General features: G+C 50.7%; 1 pseudogene; it reads right to left on the bottom strand.

The window, feature by feature from the left end:
* Positions 1-4,174: 4,174 nt before the first annotated feature.
* On the bottom strand, positions 4,175-7,568 carry LOC100998414 (annotated as a pseudogene).
* Between the last annotated feature and the right edge of the window lie 5,796 nt (positions 7,569-13,364).

Raw genomic sequence — 13,364 nt, 5'->3', positions numbered from 1 at the left:
GCCAGAGGTCAGCCAAGTGCAGCCTGTCCCTGCCTGCTTTTGTGCCACTGGTGAGCTAAGAGTGGATTTTACATTTCCAAATATTCAAACAAATCAAAACAAATATGCTTCGTGACATTGTGAAATTTGAATGTTGCTCTTTCATGAATAAAGCTCTACAGGAGTCCAGCCTTGCCTGTTATTTACAGGTGGTCTGGAGAAGGCTGCTGTCTGCCTACAATGGCACAGTTAAGTCCTTGGCACAGAAAATGGTTGCCAAAGCTGATAATATTGACCCCTGGCCCTTTAGAGGAATAATTTCCAGCCTGGGGTTTGAGAGTTGTCTGGCAGGACCCCAGGCTCTGGGTCAGATCCTTCCTCAGTCACACAGCTGCTGTGGCTTCCATTCGTGTGCCTGTAGAGAGGGAGTGACATGGTGCCTCTCAAGGGGATGCTGAGGCCTTGTGTGCCGGATTTCAGTGTGTGTGCTTCACAGTTACTCATCTCACCCGCTGAGGTCCCGGGCCTGAGGCAGGCCTGCCTGCAGGAACAATTGGTCCTCAGCAGTGGGAACCCTGGAAATGAGCTGCCACCCACCTGGAAGGGGTCCCATGGAGTTCACTGTCTGGGTCAAGGGTGGTGCAGAGCTGGTGTTCTGGACTGCATCCTGCTGAGCCCCAACTACTGCAGGCGCTGACTTCCTCCCATGAAGAAATCAGAGACAACAGCTGCAGCAGCTCGCCCAGGGAATGCTGTGTTCCTTACATGGGCATGTGACAGAGAGTGCCTGCTGGGTCCACATCAGGCTGTGGGGAGGGGGCCTTGGTGGCTAAGTTCACTGAGTGACTGCCTGGAGTGGCCAAGGGGTCTCAGGAGGTGTGGCTGCAGCACCCTCTCTGTGAGGGTCTCTCTGATAATTGGTAGAGAGGAGGGAACCCCCAGGAGTTGCTGCCTGAATGAGGGGCTCCAATCCCACCATTGAGGGCCAGCCGGGGCCCTCCTGGGAATAGTCAAAGGCTGAGCCCCAGGACAGAAGGACGCTGCCCTCAGCTGAGTAGCAGCAGGCACCTGGACGTGGGCCATCAAGGGGCCACAACGCACACGCACCATCTCCTGCATTTCAGGAGGTGAAGGAGATGGGAAGCTAAGGCTGAAGACACAGGTGAGAACAGACTCCAGGCACGTAGGGCTGGTCTGGGGTGGGACCTGATTCCCACCCACCAAACCCTGCCCCCTACAGGCGGCTGAGGGACAAAGGACTTGGGGACAACTTCCCTAGGGTCACACTGATGGTCAGGGTTCCCTTAGGGTAGAGGAGGGACTGGGCCACTGACATGGCTCTGGATGCCTGACCCACAGATCTCACTGTCTGGCTCAGCTGGCTCTAGGTATCAGGTTGGAGGTAGGAGGGAGCACCCATGCTGCAGATGGGGAGACTAAGGCACATAACTCTAAGAGTTTTCAGGATGGCAGTGCTGTGGTATAGAGGGGGAGAGCAGCCTAGCCTGGCCGCAGGTGAGCAGCTCAGGGGTCTCTGATCCGAGCCCCACAGCCCCGGGTGGCAGTGACACGTGGGATCGGGCAGGTGTGGCTGGGCCAGGCTCTTCTGGCAGCCTGGCGCCAGTGCTGGTGTGTCTGGAATTGGTGGGTTCTTGGTCTCGCTGACTTCAAGAACGAAGCTGCACACCCTCATGGTGAGTGTTACAGTTCTTAAAGATGGTGTGTCGGGAGTTTGTTCTTTCAGATATTCAGATGTGTCCGGAGTTTCTTCCTTCTGGTGCGTTCGTGGTTTTGCTGGCTTCGGGTGTGAAGCTGCAGACCTTCATGGTGAGTGTTACAGCTCATAAAGGTGGTGTGGACCCAAAGAATGACCAGCAGCAAGATTTATTGCAAAGAGTGAAAGAACCAAGCTTCCACAATGTGGAAGTGAACCCTAAGGGTTGCTGGTGCTGGCTGGGGCAGCCTGCTTTTATTCCCTTATTTGACCCCACCCACATCCTGCTGATTGGTCCATTTTACAGAGAGCTGATTGGCTCATTTTACAGAGAGCTGATTGGTCCGTTTTGACAGGGTGCTGATTGGTGCATTTATAAACCTTGAGCTAGACACAGAGTGCTGATTGGTAAATTTACAATGCTTTAGCTAGACACAAAAGTTCTCCAAGTCCCCACCTGACTCAGGAGCCCAGCTGGCTTCACCTAGTGTATCCTGCACCAGAGCTGCAGGCAGAGCTGCCTGCCAGTCCCACGCCATGCGCCCACACTCCTCTGCTCTTGAGTGGCCTATGGGACCGGGTGCTGCAGAGCAGGGGGCGGTGCCCGTCAGGGAGGCTCTGGTGCACGGGAGTCCACTGGTGGGGGGGCTTGGGCATGGTGGACTGTGGGTCCCGAGCGCTACACCACTGGGAGGTGGTTGAGGTGGCGAGAATTTGAGCATACTGTGGGTGGGCTGGCAGTGCTGGGGAACCCAGTGCACCCTCTACAGATGCTCGCCCAGGTGCGCTTAGTCCCTCACTGCCTGGGGCAGCAGTGCTGGCCAGCTGCTCAGAGTGCCGGCTTGCCGAACCCTCCCTCACCCCCGAACTTGGGTTGGACCACGAGCGCCACACACAGCCCCAGTTCTCACCAAGGACTCTCCCTCCACGCCTCCTTGCAAGTAGAGGGAGCCAGCTCCGGCCTCAGCCAGCCCAGAGAGGGGCTCCCACAGTGCAGTGACAGGCTGAAGGGCTCCTCAAGCTTGCTGAGGCTGAGGTGCTGAGACAGCATGAGGGCTGCTAGCACGGTTGTCACCTCTCACTGGTGTTTATGGCCATAACACACTGAGTGCACCCAATCTCCTATGATCTCGAAAGCTAAGCAGGGTCAGACCTGGTTAGTACTTGGTATGGGATTCCACCTATGGATACCAGGTGCTGTAGGCTTTTGGCTTCCTGCTCCCTCCCTCTTTCCCCCTTTTGTTGTCTTGCTTCCCAACTGCCCCTTGACTCTACTCTCCCTTTTACACCCGCCTGCACCCTGGCCACAGCCCGGGACCTCTTCACGGGGGTTTGCCACTGCAGCATTGCCAGGCAGCAGCATCCCACCTCTTCCACCTTGTGGCAGCCCCACCAAAATCTGGGCTCCAGCCAGGATGGGACACACCCGTACCCAACCTCGAAGGGGCGGGTGCAGGTTGCCTGCTGTCCCAGGTGTCTTCCCGCTCTTGAAAGGCCTAGGCAATTCTATTCACTCATCCAGTCCAAAGCTCGGGGAAGGGCCAGGCAGGGACAGCGGGTCCTACAGATGCCAGTCAAGACCTCCACTCCAGAATGCACGGGCTGCTTTCCCTGGGGGAAGGACTTTGCCTTTGCCAACAACGAGGAAAGCTGTCCCTGTTCACCTGGATTACCATTGCTACCAGCTTCATGTAAACTCTAGTCTGGAGGACACAAGAGAGACCCAGGCCTCAGGACCCATGGGCATGCTGGTGCTATGGCTCCTGCCAGATGGATGGGCACACTCTACAAATCTCGGGGTCCACTATACCAAGAGGACAGGGAGGAGCCAACAAATTAATGACCTTACAAAACACACCCCCAAAGCAACCAACCAATTCAGGAAAAAATACTTCTCAGGGCTCCATTTGTCCTCCTGCATGGGCGGCCCTGCCACCCTGTTCTGTCCCGGCTCAAGCACCCTCCACCCTATCTTGGCCTTCTCAAAAGGGACCTTTCTACCAGAGAAGAGCACTTTCTTTCCAAGTCTCTATTGTTCTTGCTCTCTTTCTTACCCTCTGTTTTTCTCTTCTTCCCCCTCCACCTCATGCTCTGTCTGTGGCCTTCTCTCTGTCTCTCTTCTTCTGCTTTATTAAGCCTGCTTTTGTGACTGTTGATTAAATTTTTAATACAGTTATTGTGTTCTTTAGATTCACAATTTTTGTTGGGTTTTATTGATATCTCATTTTCCTCATGCATCACTTGTTCTAATATTCTTTCATTGTCTATGTTCTGTTTTTGTTTATTAAGCAGTTTTTTGAAAATTACTTTTTATTGAAAACTGCACTGAACACTAAATGTCCACTTTTACAATAAACAAATACAATAACCGTAATTCACACTAAGACAAAACATGCTTCTGATAGCCATTATTTTTCTGTTTGAGACAATTTTAAAGTTTGTATTTTTTGGTCACAAAAATAGGAATGTACCTATACAAAAGCTCAAAATAGGGCATTTTTTTTAAACGAAAAGGCAATGCTTCACAAAAGACCATGAATGGAACATGTACCTAGTTGATACAAATCTAATAGAATTTGTTAAAGTCAGTCACATCTAATACATCTGAAGTGTGCTTGTATAAATTATAATGTGAAGAAAACAATACTTTATCAGTGTCTAAAAAGGTTGGTTTGGTCGTAGACAATCTGACAAGTTATCATTAAAAGTGTTTCCTGCGACATAAGGAAATGCAACATCATTCTTTTTGAACCCTTTTAGCTAAAGACTTTCCACTCAATAGAATAGCAGAGGATCTGAAACTGAGAAAATAGATTTGAATACAAAGAGCTTGTGAAACTTAATACTTTGTTTGTTTGTTTTGGCATCATTAGAGGATTTTTCTGAACTTACAACCAACTTACCCACTCAGTATGCAGTTCAGATGTGACAGACGTTTCTCTGTACAGGAGCCTGTACTGTCTTCAATCCTATGAGTGTAGGTGTGTACCACAGGCAAACAGTTTTCTCCCCATTTTGTAGTAATGTGATCTTTCTATTAGCAAAAAGAGGTAACCAGCCCCTGTACACTGAAGGGACTCAAGTCACAAGATGGGGATTTCCTGTTATTTTTTTTAAATTTTGATGTTTGAACTCTCGATGCAACATTCTAGAGTAGGGTGTTCAAGACCGGCTGTGCCCAAAGGACTAATGAGGGAAAATCTCTATTTATTCTTTGTGATTTTATGCACATATGAAAAACTTAACACACAATAACAACAGTTGGTCATTAATAAGTCACATCCTAGTTTTTCAGCTCTTTGGTAAGCAGATGACATCTTCAGTTTTCTAGCTCTTGTAGATTTAACACTACAACATCAATGATGCATATGTTCAGAATCAGTTACAAAGACCGTCAGATTATTTTTCTTAGTTCATCTATTTTTCACCGTCTCTTGGTCTCAAGTGTATCTGAATGATTACCTTCCTGCGTTCTCTGGTATTTTTCGTTGAGGTGCTCTTGATTGTCTCCGTGTTTTGTTGGTTCGTTGGGAAAGGGAACATGGGAAGGATGTGCCACTGTTGGAAGGTTGTAAGTCACTGAGATGCCTCCAGGGATTACCCCTTCTATGGGTGCAGGAAATCCTCCTGAGCCATGCCCATGATGCCTGGTGGATATCTGTATGTTGCACCATTGAGCTCAGGATGAATTTCTTGCTGGTCTATGAGTGGCCAAGGTGCTGATGTGACAAAGAATTCCTTGTTCACACAGTTTCTTAAGCTTTCTGGGATGCCACCTGTGATGGCTCGGCAGATCTCAGTGGCAGCTGCCTCCCTCATCTCCAGCAATCCTGCTTGCTGTTCCAGGCAGTGTGAGGAGTGCAGATGAGATTTGGCGCATCTTTCAACGGAGCCTGAGCAAAGCTAAAGGGCTCCAACTCGTACACATCCCTTGTATCCTACCCTCCTTGATGGCCTGTACTAAGGCTTTCTCCTCCACCAGGCCACCATGGGCTGCATTCACAAGGAATGCTCCCTGCCTCATCTGCTTTATGGTAAAGTCATTGATGAGGTGGTGGTTATGTTCGTTGAGATTGAAGTGCAAGGAGACTCAGTTGCTCTGATGCAGCAAATCCACAGGGTGTAGACCCTCTGCATGCCCAGGGACCGCTGGATCCTATCCTGCAAGTAGGGTTCAAAAAATAGAACGCTGAATCCGAAGGCCTTGACTTGAATTGCAACAGCCTTCCCTGTGTGACTGAAGCTGTATGAGGTCCAGCGTCTCCCCATGGAGGTGGGCTACTCCTGAGACCACCTCACAGATCTGCTCCATGCTCTCAACTCATGTGACTTCCCACAGTACCTGGTACAGCCACACGTTTCTCTGGTACAGATTGAGTAGGTCCAGATGGTGGAGTCAGCTGTCTCTTCCACCTCTGCAGACAGTATGTTGCACAAAGCAATTCCGAGCTCGCTGGCAGCATTGATGTCCACGTTGTCATAACCACTGTCTATCCTCACAATCACTCTCAGGGTCTTGAACTTTTCCAGGTCCTCCCTGGTGAGAGTGATGGTGTGGTACATCATGGCACTCATGGCTTCATTTAGAACCTTCTTGTGGATCTCCTGCATGGACTGTGCATCACAGAAGGCCACAGTGGCCAGGTCCTTCAGAATGGGCATCTCCACAGAGCAGTTGCGGCTGTTCAGCAGTGCCACCAGGGGGCGGGGGTGCAGGGGCTCATTGATAATCTGGGGGTTGATTCCTTCATAAATTCTGTCCAATCACTTTGTCTTGACTTTGTGCTAATCTACAAAGGCCATGTTTTATGGAACTTTTCAACCCTCATATCAAAAGGCCTTTAATAACTTAGGGGAACTCACAGGATTCTGCGTGCATGATGCTATGAACCCAGTATAAATCTGTCCACAAACTCTATAGTTCACACAATAGGCTGTCTGTCTTTTTAAAGGAATACAGCTTCATTGGTTCAAAACCATTTAAGGTGATGAAACCCATTTGCTTGCAACTCAGCCACCATTGCTCAGTCAATCAACAAAACTCACTATGACCCCAGGTCTGGAGTGCCCAGAGTCCACTACTACTGGAGGTGGAGGTGGCTCCTGCCTGGTGCAGCCAGGTCCCTTCCCCTGCTCTGAGTATCAGGGGAGGGCTGGGGGCCCACCCTGGTGGTATCAAGGCTCCTCCCTTGCCTGGGCCCTGCGGACCAGAGGGGCACTGGCCTCATTAAGCAGCTTTAATAATTATTTTGATTTTTAAAATTATATAATGCAACAATAACAACAACAAAAAATAGAACAAACCTACAAATTTTGACCTTTAAAGTCAACAGAGATTTTTAAAGGTCAGTATTTGTAGATTTATTTTGTTTTTTTTTCAACTGGGACTTGTTTTCTGCCCTCTCTGTATGCTCTGTAATCTTTTGATGAGATTCAGAAATTTATAAAACAACTCTGTAAAGTAGTATATACAAACTTTCTTACTACAAGATAATACAGCAATCAGTGAGCTGTTTATTCTGGTGCTTCATTAACAGGGTCTTATATGTGTCTTCTCTGAGCTTGTGTGTGTATTTTTAAGGTAAAGGTATTGTTCCCATTATTTTCCAGACACTGTAGTATTTTGCCTCCCCAGTTTATTGCAGTGTTCATTTCTTTGGCGCTGTAATTGTTAGGCAGGGATCTAGACCCAACATGGCAGCGCCACCCAGTGTAGCAGGCCCTTTGTTCGAGACTTCCCTTCCTCTTTGAACACACCCACAGACTTGCATAAATCAGAGGTTCCAGCTGGGCAACCACACTCCCCTATGACTTGCAGCTCACCTGCATTCCACAAGTTCGTAAACAGCAGTTTCGGTTAACAGTTTCCAGAGACCCCTTCCTCATGACCCTTACTCGACTCCTGCCCTAGTAGTTTCAAGACCCCCCAGACCCTGTTTGTACAACCAGCTTCCCTACCTCTCGGGCTATAAAAAGCCCCTACCCTCCTCCCTCAGCGCGACTTCCTTGGTCTGCACCTTTGGACCAAAGAACCTCGCCCGTGAGTCCTAATAAGGCTATTCTCACTGCCATTTGCCTTGTGTCTTCGTTCCTGGTTCGGCTCCAGCCTCAGTTTACCTTTACATTTGGTGCCGAAACCCGGGAGGACACCCCTCCCCCGGACCCCTGCCGGGTCGGGCAGGCTCTCCTCTCCCCAAGCCAGGACCTTCTTTCTGAGCTGGGAGCCGTTTCACCAAATCCAAGACTCAATTGGATCACTGCTGGGTAAGTTTTCCCCTGTCCTGTAGGCCCCCTCCGGGAAGTCCCTGTCCAAAATGTGTGGCCACGTCAGGGGCTCCCTACAGTCAACTGTGACCTTGGCACCAGGGACAAGGAGAAGTCCAACCTCCCCGGAAGCCGCCGTACCCCACACTCTGCATGACAGTAGGAGGATGCTGCCATTGCCTCTGGACTGCCTGTCTTAGGACCATGGGAACTACCTAGTCCAAACCAGACTGAAAATCCCCTCTTGGTGAATCTCCAGACTTTAAGTCTCAGCCAAGACATAAAACAAAAGTGGCTCATTTTCTTCTGCACAGTTGCATGGCCACAGTATAAATTGGATAATCAGTCTCAGTGGCCTGCAAAAAGCACTCTAGACTTTAACATCCTTACGGATCTGACCAACTTCTGCAAGAGACTAGGCAAATGGCATGAGATACCCTATGTTCAAGCCTTTTGGGACTTGCATTCTCGCCCAGATCTCTGTGCCCAATGCTCGTTAGCTCAGGTTCTACTTGCAAAGTCTCTTCTCTCAAGCAAGGAGAGGAATGATTCCTCCTCTTTTTCTGAGCCTCCTGACACCCTATCCTGGCCACCCCTCTGGTCTTCTGCCCAACCTCCTCCTTACACTGACCCGCCATTATCCCCATCCTCGTCAACGCCTCCCCTCCGTTCCACCCCTCATGTGCCCTTACCAAACCCGACAGATTTTGTCTCCCCTACCTCCACCTCCTCCCCTTCCTCGCCTGTCTCAGCCCATACTCAGTCCAGGACTGACCTCCTGTGTCCCTTGCGAGAGGTGGCAGGCGCCAAAGGAGTAGTCTGGGTCCATGTGCTGTTTTCATTGGCAGATTTGTCTAAGGTTGAGGAGCATGCAGGCTCCTTTTTGGCCAATCCCACTTGTTATATCAAAGAGTTCAGGTATCTATGCCAGGCATATGATCCACCGGGCATGACCTCCATGTCATTATGACCTCAACCCTGTCTCCTGAGGAGGGAGCTCATCCTAGCGGCAGCCAGGCAGCACGCTAACCAGGTTCATTTAACTGACCCTGCCATGCCAGTTGGTACCGAGGCAGTGCCCTCGGCGAGCCTGACTGGGACTACCAGGTAGGACAGGCAGGTCACCGCCAGCGAGACATGATGGTTCGTGCCTTCTTGCCGGCATGCAGGCAGCCTCTAATAAATCAGTCAACTTTAACAAACTAAAAGATGTAGTCCAAGGCACAGATGAAAATCTGGCCGTTTTTCTTAACTGGCTGACTGAGGCACTTATTCAGTGCACCCGCCTTGACCCTGCCTCCTCCATAGGAGGAACCATCTTGGCCTCATATTTCATTTCTCAGTCGGCCCCTGATATCCAAAAAAAATTTAAAAAGGTGGAGGAAGGCCCTCAAACTCCCATTCAGGATTTAGACAAACTGGCCTCCAAGGTCTACAACTCCAGGGAGGAAGCAGCTGAGGCCCAATGACAGGCCAGGCTAAAACAGAAGGTACAACTCCACACCCAGTCCTTGGTAGCAGCCTTGAGGCCAGCCAGCTCCAGGAGCTCCCAGAAAAGAAGTACTACCTGAGCGCCACCTGGTGCCTGCTTCAAGTGCGGCAACGATGGCCACTGGGCCAGGCAGTGCCCTAATGCAAAGGAGCCAACTCACCCCTGTCTGAACTGTCGGCAGATGGGCCACTGGAAGTCAGACTGCCCCGACCTAAGGACGGTCACTGCGCCTCCACGTGACGACCCTTCTCCAGGTATTGGAGGCGCCTTCCAGCTCCTCGACACTGATGAAGATTGAAGAGCCCCAGACTCAGGGACCTCTCTCACTCTTGCCGAGCCCAGGGTTATGCTCCAGGTAGCGGGTAAGTCCATATCCTTCCTTATGGACACGGGGTCTACCTACTCTGTTTTGCCTTCCTTCAGTGGCCCCAGCCACCCCTCCACTGTCACAGTCATGGGAATTGACGGCACTCCCTCCATGTACTGCCAGACTTCTCCTCTGTGTTGCTGCCTGGATGGCTCCCTCTTCTCACACTCATTTCTTATTCCTTCGTGCCCAGTCCCCTTGTTAGGACGAGATCTCTTTTCCAAGTTAGGGGCCTCAGTTCACTTCCGACCCAACCCCTCTCCACACCTCGCATTCCTCTTCCCCTTTCTCTCACCTGACAAACCCCACCAGGCTGACCCCCACTCCCTTTTCCAGTCCCCATTAACCCTAAGGTGTGGGACACCTCCACCCCAATCATTGCCCCAGCACCACACTCCAGTCCACATCTGGTTAAAAGACCCTTCCAAGTTCCCCTCTAGACCCTAGTGCCCTATCTCCCTTGAACACCGACAAGGACTAAAACCCATCATTACACGCCTGCTCTGGCAGCACATTCTAGTTCCCACCAACTCACCATATAATACTCCTATCCTGCCTGTATGGAAAAGCTCTGGAGCCTATCGCCTTGTACAGGACCTACGCCTCATCAGTGAGGCAGTAGTCCCTACCTTTCCATTTGTTCCTAATCCATATATACTCCTCTCACGCATTCCCCCTGACACCACTCATTTCACTGTCCTTGACCTGAAGGATGCCTTCTTTACCATCCCTCTACACCCAGATTGCCACTTTCTTTTTGCCTTCACATGGGAGGACGCAGACACTCATGTTCTTTCCCAGCTGACCTGGACTGTCTTGCCTCAAAGGTTCTGAGATAGCCCCCATTTTTTTGGACAGGCACTGGCACGGGACATCCTCCTCTGCCCCCTAACCCATAACACCCTTCTACAATACGTAGATGATCTATTACTATGTAGTCCTTCCTGGGAGTGCTCCCTTGCAGACACTGCTACACTTTTAAATTTTCTAGGCAACCGAGGTTATCAGGTTACCCCAGCTAAGGCTCAACTTTGCACCCCTACTATCACCTACCTAGGTATACTCCTCACACCCACTACGAAAAGCCTCACGGCAGATAGAATGAGCCTCATCAAAACTCTCCAACCTCTTCAGGATGCGGAAGAGATCTTATCCTTCCTAGGACTGGTAGGGTATTTCAGGCATTGGATTCCCAACTTCAGGGTCTTAGCCAAGCCCCTCTCCCAGGCTGCCAAGGAGACACCCACCGGACCACTGTCCGACCCCTCCTTGGTTGCCAACTCTTTCAAGAAGCTTCAGGACTGTCTCCTTTCTGCCCCTACTCTCTCTCTCCCCAACCCCCTTCAGCCCTTTCATCTATTCACTGAGGAGTGCCAGAAGGTAGCTACTGGTCTCTTAGCCTAGCCGGTTGGATCTACATACCAGGCTGTGGCCTGTCTCTCCAAGCAGTTAGATCCCACAGTCCAGGGCTGGCAACCTTGTCTGTGAGCCCTGGCAGCTGCCACAGAACTTACCCAAGAGACCCTCAAGCTTACCCTAGGGCATCCTCTCACAGTCTACTCTTCTCACTGACTGTCAGATCTCATCACACACAAGTGTCTCAGACATCTCACCCCATCCGGGCTTCAACAGTTCCACCTGCTATTCATTGAAAACCCTCACATCACTCTCACCACCTCACCCCCTCTAAATCCTGCTACCCTCTTGCCCACTCTAGGATACGATTCCCCCCTGCACGTTCCTGCCCAGAAGTTCTCACCACCCTGCCACCTGCCCACCTTGTTCTTTCCGAATAGCCGTTAGAACATCCAGACCATACCCTGTTCGTGGACGGGAGTTCTGTCTTAACCCCCAATGGACGCCGACAGGCAGCATACGCTGTCGTAACAGCAACCCAAACGGTTGAAACTGGGCCCTTGCCTCTAGGCACCACCTCCCAGAAAGCTGAACTCACTGCCCTTACTTGTGCCCTACTTCTTTCTGAAGGGCAGAGGGTTAATATCTATACAGACTCTAAATATGCTTACCTTATTGCACATACTCATTCTATTCTCTGGCAAGAACACGGATTTCTTACCACCAAAGGGATGCCAATAGTCAATGGACCACATATAAAGAGGTTACTTGATGCTCTCCAGGCCCACAAAGAGGTAGCCATCATCCACTGCAAAATCCACCAGCATTCTAAGGACCCTGTGTCACAAGGTAACAGCCTAGCTGACTCCACTGCACGGGCCACTGCCCTCACTTCCTCCCCTCCCCGAGTGCCTTTACTCTTTCTTTCCCCAACATATTCTTCCCAGGAACTTCAAACCCTGATGGCCCACCCCAGTGTTACCCGAAACAAGGATGGGTGTGTGTTCATTGACAGCCGAATAGAGCTCCCTCAGACTCAGGCAGTACATATACTGACCAACATACACCGCTCTCTCCACATAGGACCCAAGGCTATGTATAACTTCCTAGAAGTTATCTTTCACCTTCCCTCACTGCAGGCCCAAATTAAGAAAGTACATCAGCAATGTGCCACCTGTTTGGCCACTAACCCCCAAGGTAGGCTCAGACACCCAGGACCTACTCATCAGCTAAGAGGCCACCAGCCAGGAGAATATTGGCAACTTGATATTACCCACATGCCCCGACATAAAACATTTTGCTACCTGCTGACCTTAGTTGACACCTTCTCAGGATGGATTGAGGCTTTCCCCACCACTCGAGAGACTGCAGAATTCACGGCAACTATTCTCCTAAAGCACATCGTCCCCAGGTTCAGTCTCCCCCGAACCATCCAATCAGACAATGGTCCGGCTTTCTTTTCCAAACTCACCCAGCAGGTGGCAGTCACACTCCAGATTACCTGGAAGCTCCACATTCCCTACCATCCGCAGTCGTCTGGTAAGGTAGAACGTGCAAACAGCCTCCTTAAACTGCATCTAACCAAACTCACTCTAGAAACCCGCCTTTCATGGATAACTCTCCTTCCCTTGGCTCTTACTTGTCTCAGGGCAGCTCCATGGGCCCCCACAGGGCTCAGCCCTTTTGAGCTGCTGTATGGACGCCCATTTCTCTTCCAGGAGCTGCCAGCCCTCTCCCCTCCCTTAGGCTCCTAACTCCCTTACTTAACCCTCCTTCACAAGCTTCTAAGAAAACACGTGGACTGGTGTCTCCCTACACCCACTTCCCTAAACCCTAAAAATCCCGCCGCCGTTGTAGCACCAGGAGACCTGGTACTGGTCAAGCAGCTGCAGCACTGAGCCTTACCTCCCCAGTGGAAAGGACCATACACTGTAATCCTTACCATGCCCACTGCTGCCAAGCCCCTCAGCCTTCCCTCCTGGTATCATCTGTCCCAGCTGAAAAAGGCACCCACCCAGTATGATTCTAGGTGGATGACTCAGGCTGTTGCCCCTATTAAACTATGACTTACGCGTGCCAGTAACGACCCTCTGCCTAACCTTCCTCAGCTATCCAGTTCTCCTGAGCCTAGGTAAGACTCCTGCACGAACTCCCCCCATTAACCCATTCTGCTGGAGATTCTGTCAGAGACC

This window comes from Papio anubis, chromosome 20, assembly GCF_008728515.1.
Source record: "Papio anubis isolate 15944 chromosome 20, Panubis1.0, whole genome shotgun sequence".
In the NCBI taxonomy this organism is placed as follows: Eukaryota; Metazoa; Chordata; class Mammalia; order Primates; family Cercopithecidae; genus Papio; species Papio anubis.
The sequence above is the reverse complement of the archived record's forward strand: the minus strand, read 5'-3'. Positions and strand labels throughout refer to the sequence as shown.